Here is an 18,009-nt window from a genome sequence, read left to right as displayed (position 1 = left end):
AAATATTACTCAGCCATAAAAAAAAAATGAAATCTTGCCATTTCCAAAGGAATAGATGGAGCTAGAGTGTATTATCCTAAGTGACATAAATCAGTCAGAGAAAGACAAATACCATATGATTTCACTTGTATATGAATTTAAGAAACAAAACAGATGGATACAGGGTAAGGAAGATAAAAAGAGAGAAGGAGGCAAACCATAAGAGACTACTAACTATAGAAAACAAGCTGAGGGCTGCTGGAGGGGAGAGAACGGGAAAGGAGGGAGGGAGGGGGAGGAGAGGGGAGAGGAGTGGAGGGGAGTGGGGGATGGCTTAAATGGGTGACAGGTGTTATAAGAAGGGCACTTGTGATTAGCACTGGATATTATACGTAAGTGATGAATCATTAAATTCTACTCCTGAAACCAACATTATATTACATGTTAACTAGAACTTAAATAAAAACTTGAAACAACCAAACAAAAAAGGGTCAACTGTAATTGATAATAGAATTATAAAATTTGACTCAATGCTTTCAAAGAAGAAACAGTTGCCTTACATTCTATAACACACATTGAATCAGACCAGGCACAAAACAAAAGCCTCCAGTATCCTAGCTGTAATTCCTCTTTATTTTCACAAACCAAATTTTGGTCTTTATCCCCTCGTATCTGAATCATTATAACTGCCTTGTAACTGACCTCCGCCCAGTTTCTTCCACATTTAAGTACACTGCACAACACTTCCCAACATGTTTTCTTTATTTCACTGTTGCCTGCTAAAAACAAACAAACAAAAAATTAAAAACAAAACAACACAAAGCAAAACAGAAACCAAACTCCTTCTCCACTGAATTATTTTTATTGATAAGAACAACAAATTTGTCAAAACTATGACCCAAACCCAGGTCTACCTAACCCAGACCCTTTGATCTCTTTAAACCTATGTTATTCTACTAACACCAGTGTTTCTCAACCCTATGACTTAATCTATGAGTGGCTTTTACATGAGAAAAAGAAAAATCCAAATTATTGTGGAACCTATATATATTGACTTATATTATTTTTCTTTCAATGTTACATGAAATACATTATATTAATTGAATATGAATTTTCATGTCTAGAATTCATGCCTAGAATTTCTATGCAACTATAAAGCCAAACAAATGTATAAAGTAAATGCAAACAAAATTAAAATAATATTAAACAAAGATGCTTAAAACCACTGGTAATACTCACACTTTCCTTAAGATACTAGGAAACAAAATATTATTTTAAGAAACAAGAAGATATAGGGGCACCTGGGTATCTCAATGGTTGAGTGTCTGCCTTTGGCTCAGGCCATTATCAGGTTCTGGGGTCAAGTCTGGCATCGGGCTCCCTGCATGGAGCCTGCTTCTCCCTCTGCCTGTGTCTCTGTCTCTTTCTCTGTGTCTCTCATGAGTAAATAAATGAAATATTTTTTTAAAAAAGAATATATATAAACACTTGAATATAAATGAGAAAACTGTTGTTAAAATTACTGAATTGACCTTGGAAAAATCAAGTAGCCAATTATTTAAAACAATAAGAGTCCAACTAGGGGGCAGGTAAGGGGTTGAAAAAAAAATGGCCTCCACCACAGATAAAAAATGACTAGTTTGAAAACATAACATAAGAAAAAAAAATCCATACATAATGGAAACAAATATTATAACTTATGGAAGTTAACTTGAAATACACTAGACCTTGTGGAGGATATGTGAATAGAGAGCTACTGCGTGTGTATAGATGAGAAAGCACAACATGCAAAAACTCAATTCTCCCTAAATTAATCTATAAATTCAGGGCCATAACAATCAATATTTCTACAAGATTTTTTTTAAAGAAAGTGGCAAACTGAGTCTACATTTATAGAGTAATAAAGTAGAGTAAATGTACACAAATACCATATACATGTATGTGGATAAAATATATTTGTGTAAAATGTAATAGAGAAACATAGACTATGTAATACACAAATATAGGCTCTCAGGGATAGTAAAAGTCTTTTTTTTTTTTTTTTGAAAGAGACAGAGTATGTGCAGGGGTGAGGGGCAGCAAAGTTAGAGGGAGAGAGAGAATCCCAGGTGCCCCTAGTGAAAGTCATTCTTAAATGGAAAAAGTAAACCATAACAGAAAACAATTAGTAATTTAACTACATAAGCAATTTGTGCAACAAAAGCCTTCACAAAATCAAAACAAGTAAAAGATTTGGGGGATATATATTTAAAATATATAATAGACCAAGGATAAACATTCAGATTATATAAAGAATTTCTACAAATTGATACAAAAACTGAGCTATAAAATAAGGAAAAAAATGAATAGAAAGCACAATGACTAATTTATAGATGAAATTATCTTAACCTCACTAGAAATTAAAATACCACTGAAATATTCTTTTTCATTGGTGAAAATAGGACAACTTGAAGTTTGATAATATCGAGTTTTGATTTATGAAAGAATAAATTGGTAGAGCCTCTCTGATAAGTGATCTGGAAGCAGGAATACATTTGCTCCCACCATTTAATTTCTAGATATCCATCTTAGAAATAGTCCTACAGCTACACAAAGGGGCACAAACAATAATATCTATTGAAGAGTTCTAACAGCAAAAAAAAAAAAAATAGAAATAACTAACATACCCCTTAACAAGGGAATGGTTTAGAAATTATGGTATATTCATACTTTGGAATACTTTCACACAGTTGAGTATAAAGACAGGTAGATCCAGATAAATCTCTTGGATATCTCACCAAGATACACTGTAAAGCAAAAGAATAATGTAACACAAGATACAATATATGCCTTAAAAATACCCTCAAAACAATACCATATGGTTCATACAAGTACATATGTGTGTAGAAAAATGTCTGAAAATATCACATGTAATTAATATATATGATCAGCTCCATAAAATAAACAGGGAACTGGAATTGAGTTAGAAGTCAAAAGAGAATTAGCCATCCTCTATAGCAAATCTTGTGTTTATTTATAAGTATTTGCTTGTTGTTTGTGTGTTAATTATGTAATTAAAATCGATTTAAAAATAAAATTCTGAAAAAAAAATTAAAAAAATAAAAATAAAATAAAATTCTGCAACATGAACTTAACTTCACACACTGTATTTGGGACCAAAACCAAAGTTAGCTTCTGCACTGTTTTCTTTTTAGAAGTACCTCAAATTTAAGTGTAATATCCTGGGCTTCAGGATGTAAAGGCTAGACAAGACAGAGATATATCACTGGGGTCACACACCCTTGGTTGGTGCCAGCGGGCAAGTCCTCCAACAAGGTAGGTGTGGAACAACGTAGCAGGGAAGTGGGAGGGAAAGGTGCCAGGGACACATGCCCCTTTCGGGGAGAGGCAGATTTTCTGCTGCTGCCCTGGTGTGTCAACAGCCTGTGCTTGAGCCTTTCTTCCTCCAGCCTGTGCAAGGAACTCAGAGTTGCGTCACGATCTGCCTCATTGTCATGGTCCACAGGAAACCCATTTCCACACTCTCTATGAGGTGCAGAGGTTGACGCTTTGTCAATAGCTTGACTGGCCACGCTATTATGCTGACACTTTTACCAAGTAGCACAGGAGCCTTCTTGCAGATCCTTGAGTGTCTCCATGTCCTTTCTTTCAAACACATGAAACTTGCTTACACACAAATAATAGCATAATGAAAAGTGTATCATTCCCAATAACTAAATTATAAAATAACTAAAGTTTAAAACCTCTGTAAGACATATAAATACCACTGAAATTCCCTCACAAATTGAAGGAATATTAGTAAAGTGACTCCACATAGGTTTATTGGTGAACTTCATCAATCCTGAGAAGCTATTGATTATCCTCAAATATACATGAAAAAATTGTTCTTATAAAAATTTTATTAATTTCTTCCATTTTTAGAATAATTTTCCTCTTGTGCTTTTTTGGAATTTTCTCAACAGTTTACATGACAAACCTATCTAGGTTTTGGATCGAGCACATGTCACTTCTGCCGAAACTCCTTTCCCATGCTACACTCTTCTCAGTTTGCCAAATAATTGTATAGCTACACTTTTGCTTTCATGTCTTTTGCACATCTGTGAGGTTCGGGGAGGCTATTGTAACTTATCCGTGCCATTAATTTAAGATGAGGAGGTCACTGATTTTGCCTCACAGGATATCTACCCCACATGCACGTGAGAACATTCTCTGTCTATTCCACTCATGACCCAAGATGGTTGCATCTCCCTCCCCTTAGCATATTCCTTAATTTAACCTATTTGCAAAGCACCTGGCTGGCTTTTCTTATAGATAAAATTGTGTTTATAGGTATTTCCTCATTTCAAAGAAGAGTTTCCTGATCCTTGTGCTCAGAGTAGCATGTTATTAGTTTGAGGGTACAAAGATGGGCATAATTTGTATTCTCTTATTACCCAGACAGTGCACTGTATTTTTGTGTAAATGTAGCCCAGGTTACTACGTGTATATGTAACCTGTTTATATATATATATATATATATATATATATATATATATATATATAAAACATTGAAAAATTAAAGAAAAACATCAAGTTGTTATAAATTGCAATATTTTGGTAAAATAATATAATTGAGATAATATGCTTGTTTTGAGATACACATATCCTATGTGCTATGTAAATAAAAGCCATCTTATATGTAAATATAACTGTGAAATATGATATGGACATATACCACTAAGTGAAAGATATTAAGCAAAAGCCAACAGTTATCTATAATAGAGAAGTATGCTTGATGAATTCTGAATTCCTAAATTCTTGTTGATTATTTACAACTGTGACTGACATGTTAATTCCTGAATTTTTAGCCAAATCTAGGGTAGTATAATTTGTATTATATATAATTTGTGATATAATTATTTGACCTTTCTCTGAAAAAAGTCAAAATAAGTCTTTGCCACCAAACTTTATTGAGTCTTACCATAATAATAAAAAAATGAAAGTACTGCTTACTATAGGATCCTTGCCTGATTCTTGTTACGAGAATTGGCAGAAATAGTGGTGACTAGCATTTTATCAAATAGTAATGACTAGCATTTCTTCATACTCAAAAATATTTAGAGTTTGCTGCTTACTGGAAAATTGGAATGAATACGTTCCAAAATTAATTTTTGTTTCTGAATGTACAAATTTTAGAATCAGACCTGTCATAGAACCCGCTTCATATTATGGATATCTATGTACTGAAGAAAGTACCACTTCATTGGGCATTGAGCTCTATGACACTAAGATGAATAATTGAGTATCCCCACTGGATAACCCTGAAGTTGAAATTTCTAGCATTAATCATGGCTGGGGAAATTTGGCTATGTCATTGGAACAACCACAGTCATTAGGGCCAGGGAGCTTGAATTTCAGGTTGTTCTGATCCTTCAGGCAAGATATTCAATATTTCCTGAGTAGGATCTTACTCTCAAGCAAAATCTTTCCCCTATAAGAGAACTCTGAACCTTGGATTTTTCCATGATCCCAATGAGGTCTTACCTGAGAGTGTCATGGCATCTTGATGCTGAACCAAGATGTCCAGGATAATTTTGTTGCATTGTTGTTCTACTCTAAATGAGATTAGATTGGTTTGTAGGACTATGTTGTATTGAAATGTCCATGATTCTTTTTTGTTTCTATTCTCTAACCTTTCTCTTTCCTTTCTTTCTTTCTTTCTTTCTTTCTTTCTTTCTTTCTTTCTTTCTTTCTTTCTTTATTTATTTTTTTCTTTCTTTCTTCTTTCTTCTTTCTTCTTTCTTTCTTCTAAACTTTGAGCTCATTAATGATATGTGGTCTCATTGGAGGCTTAAGCAATAAATAAATGCATTACTGACCTCTGCTTTGTAATGAAGAGAGAAAATCCAGAAATCTGAGTTCTCCCAATGATTTCTTGCTTTAAACATTAAAAACATATGCAAGCCTGAATGTAAAAGAGCTAATTTAGTTAATCCAATTAACTTCATAATGCAAGTGCAACATATCATTAATGCTATTTCCTCCCATTTGTTTAATGGATTATCTAATTTGTTTAATATAAAAAGTAAAACAGAATTAGATTCAGATGTTGACAGGTTTTATGGAGACTGTGGGATGGAAAAGGAACAATGCACTAATCTGTAATGCCAAAGATAGACATGAAACACATTTTATGCATTTCCTAAACCTTAACTAGTTTTAAATTTAACAGAACTAAGTGATGTCATTTATATAAATTAATAAATTATTTGCATTGCCATGTCTGCTTTACCATGTGTTTCCCATATATGGGCTCATCTTAAACTCATCTTTACCTTAAGCTCATCTTTACCTGAAGCACAAGAATTTGAGCAAATCCAGAGACAAATTAGGTGATTGGATGCTGTGTCAAACTGAATGCCATTACCTCATTTCTCTTGTTCCCTTCATGCATCCTGAAATTAATGTTCAATTTTGAACACTAGACCCTCAGAAAGACTTCTCCCACATGTTATATTATTGGGATATTACCATCTACCCTCTCTCTTTCTCTCCCTTTCTTCTTCAGTTCTTTCATTTTGAGAAGGTAAATACCTATTCAGGTAAATTTTAAGCTTTCAAAGTATAAAGTATCATAAGTCAAAAAAACAAACGAAAAACACATATTACTATATTCTGGCAGCAGAGAGAACCTCTCTCAAAACTTTGTAGCTAAAATACAATCTTTTGTTTTGTTGTGTTGTGTTTTGTTTCATTTTTTTAAATTTGCTTTGTGGTGGAACAAGAACATAGGAGCTATGTTTCCTGGGTCCTTATATACCAAATATGCACTCTTGCTCTCTTACCATGTCACATTAATCTCCTATGCTTTAGATATAACTGTCACATAAAACATGTGACCCTAGCCTTAATGAAATTACTTTTTCAAACAGAAATTATCTTATTTAACATCTTTAAGAAGATATTATTTATTTATTTATTTGAGAGAGACAGTGAGAGGAAGAGCACAAGCAAGGTGAGGGGAAGAGAGAGAAGCATACTCCCCAGTGATCGGGGAGCCTGATGTGGGGGTTGATCCTGGGACTCTTCGATCATGACCTGAGCAGAAGGCAGATGCTTAACCGACTAAGCCACCCAGGTGACCTTATCTTCTTTTTTTAAGATTTATTTATTTATTTGACAGAGAGGTAGAGAGAGCACAGAGGGGAGGGCCAGAAGGAAGAGGAGAGAGATAATATTAAGCAGGCTCCATACTTAGCACAGAGCCTGACTCGGAGCTCAATCTCATAATCCTGAGCTCATTACCTGAGTTAAAATCAAGAATCTGACACTTAACCAACTAAGCCACCCAGGTGCCCCAGAAATTATCTCTTTAAATAAAACATATGCACCTTAATTTTGTTTTTCTTTTAAATTTTATATATATTTTGTACTTTTTCTTTCTCCATATCTGTTTTTGTTACAGTACAATTTTTAAGTTAATTTTTCTATTTTGTGTGCTATTTTATCTTCCTAATGGACACCCTTCATGTTGTATAATTAATTATCAATCCACATTGTTCTAACAATCTGAAAATTTATTCAGTGGCTACAAAATGGAAAAATGTAGAATTATTTCCTTCCCTCATTTCTTGGTATACAGAGTTTGTTGAGACTAGCTAAAATTTTAGTTCCAGATTATTGCTTGTGTTTATGTCAATAACTTGCATACCATTCTCTTTCACTTTACTTTTACTGATAAAAAAAAAGTTGAAAGGTAAACAAATTATAAGATATTTGCAAAACTTATGTGGAAGTAAAATATTCCATTCCCCTATAATCCATTTTTAATTTTTTTTTCCAATTTAAAAGCCTTTTGTTCCCTTCACATATCACTGTTTCACCAGCGCTAAAAAATGGGATTTCGTACAGAGCTCTGAGACCACAGGCTCTCCTAATTAGCAACTGCTTGTGAGAGAAATGCAGGACAGATACAAAAGAGGAAAGAGTGGTTGACTGTGGTGGATGAAATAGAATTTTAAACAATGAAAGCGTGTTGAAGGAAATAATTTATTAGACTTAGAAAATGAACTGATATACACAAGACTATGATCTTTTTTTCTGCATGAAATAATCATAAAATACTTGCCCTTGAATTTCCTCTGGTAGGTAACCTTTAATCTCTAAGGAAATTTCCCCTCTAATTAATCATCATGAGTGATATTCAAATTTCTAAATTTATGTATATAATTTTAAAATATATATAAACATCCTTTCTTTTTTTTAGTTTAAAGAATCTTATGTTTTCTTATCTTCTTTTACGCCAAAAAAAAAATAAATTGATGCTGTCTTTTTTTAAAATAATGAGTATGAATGATTGTCACATCTTCTGTCACACATAGGAGATGAACAGCTTCAGACACATCTATTATTTTGGAACATTGTATATATCAAGAATAATACCTAAGTTATTGGCTTTTTATTGACCTTTGATTCCATAGAAAGTGATCTCAACTGCATCTCTGTTCATATGGAATCTATACCATGGGAATAATCTATGGAAAGTTCAGTTAAGAGCTTCTACTCATGTAAAGTACTGTTGATATTGTTATTATTTTCTTTTCTTTGTTATTGGTTTCTAAATTACCTGATAATCTTTTGAAGGAACTGAAGACCCACTTCAATGTTAAAAGATAAATTCTATACACAAATTGTATATGCAAGTGATAAAGAAGGCCCAGGGCAGATGAGTCTAAGAATTGTAACATTTACTCCTTTGGTCACAAAAAATAACAACATTTTAAGAGAGAAGATTCATGTTAGCCAAGCACGAGAAAAAAACAAATGACCAGCTAATTCTCTGGTTTCTAAACTTCTACAACACTTCTATCTTAGGAAAAGCTCTGTCCACTTGTACCACCTCAGCCATTGTTTCTATACTGGAGTCTAGGGCCAAAGCCCAGCTATGCTTTTAAAAAAAATGTTCATTTTCTAGTCTTTGTCTTATGTACATGTAATTACTTTCTGGGTATTAAAAGGATATAATTCAGGTGTTCTTGACTTGAATGTGCTTTCTTAATATCACCCCTCTCCCTAAACTTCACACACACACACACACACACACACACACACATGCCTGCACACACAAAAACCCTATAAGCAAGTTTGCTCTGTGATTCCATTGGATACATGTGTATAACCCACAATACACTGTCACTCATTATTTAACAAAAGCTCCGTTGAGATGCACCTTTCAAAGCAAAGTTTTTGAAAGAAATACAATCCATCTGCATTTGCACTGTATTCTAAAATTTACTTTTTCACATATTTTCCTTTGAAGACCAGAAGCAAGTGAATAGTGTGAACAAATCATATTGGCCGTCTGTATAATTAATTTTATGGAAATGAATTTTGACTTATTGCCAACACCCTATATTCATATTTAAAAAAAAACACTCAATAAAGATATGCTATTTAGCAAATGTTTAACATAGTTATAAATTATTTTATATATATAATTTATATTATAAATTATTAATCATCCTTGTTTAAGAGGATTGTCATCTAAAGAAGCACGGTTGAATATCTATCACCAATAATACAAGTAATATCACCAATAAGGTCACCTTTTTGTCATTGCTTACACTGACAAAAGAAGTTTAGAACCAAATTAAATCCTCATACTTAGCTAGTTTACAGATCAGTCTGTTACACATTTTGAGGTCATTTAGGTCTCATTTCTAAACACACTGTTCCTTGTCATTTTTAGCGTTCAGTAGAGGGTGACAAAATGACTAATTTCTTGATAAAATTGTGTTATTACATGTATATGTGTGGGTGTGGGACATGTTATATCAATATCGTTAAAAACGTTCATGTACTTTGACTCAATAATTTAATATCTGAGAATATACTTATGGTCGTAACAAAATATGGACATGACGATTTATGAGTGGTAATTTGTTATAAAGATGTTAAAATTATAAAATAACATCATAATCCAACAATAAAAAAATTGCTAATTAAATTCTGTGCCAGTTGTATAAGATATGTTATCATAACATATTTAAGGTGAAAGATAAATTCTCATGATGTTAAACGAACAAAGCAGAATACATACATAAAGTAATGCACTATGGTCCCAATTTTATGAAAACTGTGTGTATTTAATGGAAAGATAAACTGAAAATCCCTATATTATAATGTTCTCAGAGGTTTTCTGAGTGACAGGATTTTGGATAATATTGTTGGATTATTACATTTTTCTTCATTTTCTGGATTTTCTAAAATGTATCATCTTCTATAAATGGAAAAAAGAGAATATTAAAATGGCCATTATGCAAGACTAAAAAAAAAAAAAGAAAATTACGTGGAAAATCTAGAAGAAAGCTAGGTTTCGTTTTGTTTTCTTTGCACTTGTCCTTCCAGTCAGCAAAGACTAAAAGAATAAAAACAAACATTTGACATTTGTTTCATGCATTGAATGATTACATTGCTACAGAAGAGACAGATAACTCACTTATGAATTTGAGTATATTTTACAAATTCTAAAACATTGCTAAAACATTTTCTGGGAGCTGTACAAAAATTCAGAATACAAAATCAATCATAATTAAGAAAATTACCAACAAGAAAAGACATAGGATTCCAACATTACCATTTGGACAGCTGATCAGGCAAGGCAAGTAAAACAAAATATTATGTTTGGGGATGGAAGATTAAGAACTGACCTTTGTGGCATTAGTAAAAAATAAAAAGAATAAGAATCTCCTAACTACAGAAAGGTGACTTCGCATATGCATTGATTCCTTTTGAAGTTAAGTGGATATACAGCAGTTTTGGTAGGCCCAGTCTTTATCTCACTCTCACACAGTTGAAGCCATGCTCAGTCCAGGTCACTGAGCAAACTTTGTGCACGTAAACCTTCAGTCTGGTAAACCTTCTCTCAAGATATAGGATGCTACACAAAAGTATATGTGAAGAGCAAAATGATATAATACTCTACGTCCTATACTATAAACATTGTGACTGAGAACAGCAAACAAACAAGAAACTTGATATGTTTCTTCATAAAAACAAATGAATAAAATCAATCCATGTAAATTCAAAAACATATTGAAAATGAAGTCTTGCCATATATTTTTTATGAATCTTGCCTTCAGATTTTTTTATGAAGAAATAATCAAAGATGGAAATATGATAACAACACAGATTTTTTCAATTTATATAGTGGTGGTGTCGTCAGCAAGATGGTGGAACAGAAAACCTAATCTTTAGAAAGAATGAGGTTGCTTTTAATTCAGGGGTTTAGAAAAATATTACATGAAAGATTTCAATGAAAGTATATCTTTAGCCCAAAGCAAAATATCCTGTAGTTATATATGTAGATGTATATGCACAGTATATTTTATTCAGAAATGCACACAAACACAAATCTACCTAAACTTTAAAAAATCTTAATTAAAATATAGACAGTAGAGTTTAATAGTGTGAAACAAACAAACAAACAAAACCAAAAAACTTTTTTTTCCACAAAAGTTTGCCATTCCTCTGCTAAAAAGTCTTCTTCAATTTTCTCCCAATCTACCTAAGAAAAATTAGTGCTAATAGCTAAGTATTTTGAAAGTTTGTAGTATTAAACAGACTTAGATATTACTTTAGAAAATCAGCTGAAGCTGTAATGAGCCTGACTATGCCGGTCTTTTTTGACTGATGATGAGTTATTTAAACAAACAAACAAAGCCTCAAGGCAGCTATTGAAGTAGACACAGTAACCCATTAAATTATTCAAGATAAAACCATAGTAAATGTCTCAGGCCGTAGATTATAGACATGATATTTCCCTTATTTATTTTCATCAAGAGCAAGGTACATATTTCAAACCTTTATGTTAAGAACGGTTTTCATTTAACTCTTGTTTTTATTTTGAACTATTTAGCAAGTTGGAAAGCAAGATACAAAGTTAAGTACTGGCAATTGACAAATCAAGATATACTAAAATGTATAAATTATGAAACTACCGTAGATGTAAATTGGTAATATATTTCTTATAAATATTATATGTAGAAAGAGATAAAAATGTTAGATCAAAATCTGCATTATCGTGGCAACAAATGTTGTCCGGTCACAAAAAGTATACTATATTTTTCTTAGTAATTTAATTGCCATATGATTCTATTCCATAAAACTCTGAGATCTTATCATTCTAATTACGGGGGAGAGAGCAAGATCTTATTCCCTTGTTCCATCTTAACCTACCTTGGAGCACACATATAAAACCAAATGATTGCTTGGGACATTTCTAACTAAACTGCTTTCACTCTATGCTCTCTCTCAGGACTACCTCATTTACTCCTAGATATCTCTAAAATCATTTTAGAAATTGTCTTCAGGGCAATAAGGATAAAAAAAGGAACGAAGGTCCATGAGCTGCAGATATTTAACATATAAATATGCTATTTATAAGCAACAGATTTTTGCACTCTGGAATTTCAAGGTAGGTAATGGTTTATGATGAGATATACATTTAAGCTAAAGGACCCAAATGCTTTGAGGGACATAATATTCTAGAATGTTCTGCTTCAGAGAACACTGTTTCTGAAAATGACTTTCAAGGAAAGGGTCTATTTTGGCTCGGTTAAAAGATTTCATTTCCATTGCTGATATCCACTGGGATTCTCTGTAGTGTCAGAGAGAGAGAGAGAGAGAAACTATAGCAAGATTCTGTTATTATCTCAGAAGATATATAAGAATGTGTATGTCTATTGGGCCTACTTAAATCTATGAATATGACTAAAATATTTGGAAATTGCCTATCATACCAAGAAAAGTAATAGCCTTCTGAAAGCAAAGAATTTAAATACTTGGAAAACCATGTGGAGAAAATAGAAAGGAAGTATTTATCTTTGGGGATAGAACAAAGTTAATCTTCTGAATTTGAGTTTAAACTACTCTGCACACCAGACTCTATAGGCAAACATTGTCTTTACATTAAAAAATAATTATAAATGCATTTGATTTCCAGAATATGAATGACTACATAGTTCTGATAATATAGTAATGACTTTATTGAATTACTGTCTAAATACCTCTTTCAAATGATTTCTAGTTTTTTAGTGTGTGTGCTTAATTATTTGGTTTGTCAATGAGTTTTTCTTTTTTCTTTTTTTTTTTTTTTTGTTTCTGACACTAAAAGCACACACAACAAATGCAAAAATAAACAGGTGGGACTGAATCAAACTAAAAATTTTCTGTACAACAACTACAACAACAAAAAACAATCGACAAAATAAAAAGGCAACGTACAGAATGGGAGAAAATATTTGTAAACCATATATTCAGTAAATGGTCAATGCCCAATATATATATAAGGAGCTCATACAACCCAATACCAATAAACCATATAACCCAATTGAGAAATGGGCAAAGACACTTTTCCAAAGAAGACACAGATACATGAAAAAGTGCTCAGAATCAGTCATCATCAGGAAAATCCAAACCAAAGCCACAGTGAGACAGCACTTTATACTTCTTTAGGGTGTTTACTACAGAAAGGCAAAAGATAACAAGTGTTGGTGCTGATGTGTAGTAAAGGGAGCCCTGGAGCACTGTTAGTGGAAATGTAAATTTGGATAACCACTATGGAAAACAGTATGGCAGTTTCTCAAGAAATTAAAAATAGGCCTTACATACAATCTGAATATATGTATCCCAAGAAAATGAAATAGCTAACCTATTAGAGACATATGCACTGTGATGATCACGGCGGCATTATTGACAATGGCCAAGGCATGGGAACAACCTAAGTGCCCATGGAGGGATGCGTGGGGAAAGAAAATGTGGCACCACTGAAAATGAACCTCTTTTCCTGGAACCCAATTTAGGGCATGGTACCCCTCAACATGTGGCTGTGACCAGCCCTAACAGTGGTTTAATTTAGTGTGTATTATCGTTTTTCCCATCAAAATTTTGCATATATACTTCACATATTTTAATAATGTGTAATTTTTTTTTGTCAAACATCAGTTTCCAAAGGCCTCATTTTGAATTTTTTCTGCATTCTTTAGAGTTGTTATTCCTATTTTAACTGCATTCTACTCTGCTAGTACTTTACTTATATAATTATCTTCTTTAAAGGCTTACAGAAACAATTGAGCCATTTTTTGGGGAAATCTGTGGCTTTTAAATGAGGTTGCTTTTTGGGGGAAATAACCTATCAGTTATTGATCCATTTTCCTGTCTTGCTTTATCAAACATATTTTCTGTTTCTTTATGTCTTGTTCTAAATACTGAATATAACTTTGCTAAGTTAATCACCACAGCATTCTTTTCGAGGTAGGCATTAACATCAACTTTTACAGGTAATAAAACTAAAACTCAGTGGTTCAAGGAATTGATTTAAATTACCTTGTTCATAAGTGGATGGGTCAGAATTCAAGAGCAAGTGTGCTGAATCTAAATGCTCGTTCTCCCGTTAGTCATAACATAACTGTTAAATGGGATATGGTCTAAACATTCCCACCTAAATGTGGGATTTTTTTTTCATTCATTAAACTTACAACTTTTAAATTTATTTTCGCCCCAGGGGTGCTGGCTTCATCAGATCACCCCCCAAATTTCCAGTAGAACCAAAATTATCTTCTCAGCATGTGCAAATCAATACTATACCTGATGAATTACTTTTTTTTTTTAATGTTTCCCCTTAGAGGCAGCACTTTCTTGCTCTCCATCATTCAGTTCCAGGCAAATTGGCTGGTTTGGCCCCGATTCCTAACGGGTAGCTGCTGACAGTCATAGATACTTCATCATACAATGAGTTCCCACTGCTTCTCTGGTTTTTAATCACTCAGATTCCTAAGTCTCAATTAGAATTTTAAAGATATTGAGAATGAGGGCACGGGAGATAGATGCCTTGAGATCTTGGATTGCTAAAAATGTCTTTATGCTTTCTCACACTATGGCCATAAATGTCAGGTTGAAAATATATTTTTTTCTCATAATTTGAAGATATGTCTCCATCATCTCCTGATGTGTTTTGTTGGCTCTCAGTTTCTTTTTTTTTTGGGGGGGGGGGTCCTGCATCTTTCCTGCCTGGCACTCTTGATGTATCCGCTTTATGTCAGTCTCTAAAAGAGCTGATTGGAAATTTTCTCCTGGGCAGAGCCAAGGCACAGGACTTCACACCAAAGCCGATCTAACGTATATCCTCATGTCAGCATATCTCTGGGCCTTTCTTTGGGGCCGAGCAGTTCATAAGCCTGACTGATGCTTATGAGAACAGGTAAAGGGAGAGGGATGAAGATCTCACATTCAGTACTCTGAATGTCACCCGAGCCCTGATTCCGATGCTAGACCTCGGCCTCCACACGGTGCTTCTCTGATTTAACCTTTCGAGTGTCTATTTTCAAATTTCCAAGAAAGTATATCAGAGGAGGTAATTTTCTTCACCCCGACATTCGGAGATACCCGACTCTGCCAATGCCTCACCTTTCTAGACTTCTGCAACATAGATCCATTGCCTTTTCCTCCCTTCCCTCACAGACGCGGATGTCACGGCCTTTCTTGTTGTTCTTCAACTTTTGTTGTCCAACAGCTTTGTTGTGCTGCTACTCACTTACTCACTCTACAGATTCCAAAATTCTGTTGATATCTCTTTGATTGCTCTCTATTCTCCTCCAGTTTTTGTCTTTTTTTTTTTTTATTGGAGTTCAATTTGCCAACATATAGCATAACACCCAGTGCTCATCCCATCAAGTGCCCCCCTCATGTTTTTGTCTTTTTATATGCGACTGATTTTTCTATGTTGCCAATTGTGCTTTATGAAGAGACGGGGATAAATATGTACGTTCAAACCATCATGTTTTACCTGAATCTTTTTCTCTCACCCCCATTCTTTTCCCATCTTATTCTTCAGTGAAATCAGAAAACAGGGATCTATCAATCATGTCGTTTTATTTCTGAGATTTTTGTCTAGTTCTTTTGGAGCACATTCTTCTGTCTCTCCGTTTTGTTTGCCTTTCTGAGTTTGCTTCTATGGATTAGACTAGAACAGGTGCTTCTAAACTTGAAGGAACGGTCTCTTGTATGATGGCTGCCTGGGCCGACTGTGAGTGGCTGATGACTCCTGCTGGCTGGCTGGAGCCGAAGCTGGTGTGGGCTCAGAGTCCTGGGGCTTCCACATGGTGCTGCCTTGGCACGACAGCTAAAGGTGAAGTGGGTGCAAGCCAGAGTGTTTCAAGGCCATGGATGCAAAAGGCACTTTGGTAGAACAGCTGAAGGTGAAGTGGGTGTTTACCAGGTCTTCTGGGGCTCTGCATGCAGACAGTGCCTGGGGTGGCTGCAGCTGAGGACCAGCAGGTCCCAGGGCTTTCTGAGCTGGGGGCACCCTGGCAGGATAGCTAAAAACTGAGGTGGCTGCAAGCTGGGGGATTCTATGAAGTGGAAACAAGCCGTGCTGTCCCAAGGTGCTCCGTGCAGGGGGCACCCTTGTGGGGCAGCTGGGACCGATGCAGGCATGGACAGGGTGTTCCTGGGCCACTCCACACAGGGCACACTGGCAGGGCAGCTGGATCTGAGGCAGTCAGCCAGGAAGTTTCAAAGCACTCTCCACCAGGGGGTATTCCAGAAAACTGTTTACAGTTGAAGTGGTGTGGGCCTGGAGTGCTCAGGATGCTTTGCACCTGCGTCACCTCGACGTGAAGGCTGGAGCTGCAGTGAGCACTAATCAGAGGTGTCCTGATGTGCACTGCCTTGCGCTCACCTCGAAGGACTGGCTGGGCTGGCGTGGGCTAGGTGCCCGGGACTCGCTGAGGCAGCAAGCCAGTTAGGGTACCCAGACGGTGCTTTCAAGGTGGAGAGGGAGCATAGACCATGTGTGAGCCCTTCCCACCCAGAGAGACTTCCAGTAGCTCCGTTGACATTTGTAGGGCTCTAGGCTCTTTCCCAGGATAGTTGGTTTAAACCTTAGCCTTTTTGTGTGCCCCAGGGCACCCAGGGCTGGGGTGAGCAGGCCAGCGATGGGGGCCAGGCCCTGCTCTCATTCACAGTGGTAAGGTGGAAGGAAGGGGTAAATCCTCTCCAGTCCCGCTGACCCAGAGACCATTGCCGCAGCTCCTCTACATCTTGGCAGAGTCCTAGGTCTGGCTGTTTTACAAACTAGTTGCTCTTTACACCATGACTTTTTTTCCCTTGTGGCTAGGGACAGACAAATCTGTTCCCAATCCCTCAGTACTATCCCTCCCCACTAGAGTTCACAGCATCAGGGTAGGGGTTCCTTCATTATTACGTCTCTGTCTTGCTGTTCTTAGAGATATTTTGTTGTGCAGAAGCTATTTAGTTAGCCTTTAGTTCATCTTCAGGAGGAAATCTTCCATAAATCGGTGCAATTTAGTATGTCCTGTGCAGGACATGACTTCCTACGTCACCATCTTGAACTGGAACCACTGGTGCTGAGTTTTAATGACAGTTTTTTGTTTTCTGATTACATTTCAGTAAATATAAGCCGAGCATGATGCTTGAAGTAAGAAAGAAAAATCGTGAAATTTTGCCTGTGTTGTGTGTTTTTCTTACTTCTTCCTGATGAATGTTAATTCTTTTGATAGTCTTTATTTTCTGGGCCTTGGGCTACCTATTACAATTCTGGAAATGTCTATATATGATTTCTTCTTCCAGAATCAGCATGTGAGCTATGCTTCTACGTAACTATTATTACCAAAAGGGCAATTTGGTCTTCTCGACATGACATCGTTCTTTAAATACAACCCTAAAGTCTGTTGAAGATCTACAGTTAGAAATTGATTCCTTTCAAATAAAGTTAAGCCTTGTACCTCTTGTCAGAATTTTCCCTTCCTCTGTCGTCTTGTTTAGCTGTTCTGGACATCGATATCATGATCTCAGGTGTTATTTTCCTCCTCCTTGGGATCTTTTATTAGCATCATCCTGTATGAACACTACAATTAGCTGAAATTCATTTAGAAAGGGTTAGTGACTTTTGCAATAAATGGGAAGGATTAGTGAATTTTCAAGTGAATAAAAGTATTAGTCCTTTGACATAAGTAGAATTTATAATATAAA

This window comes from Vulpes vulpes, chromosome 5 (genome assembly GCF_048418805.1).
Source record: "Vulpes vulpes isolate BD-2025 chromosome 5, VulVul3, whole genome shotgun sequence".
NCBI lineage: Eukaryota > Metazoa > Chordata > Mammalia > Carnivora > Canidae > Vulpes > Vulpes vulpes.
This window is presented reverse-complemented; position numbering follows the sequence as displayed.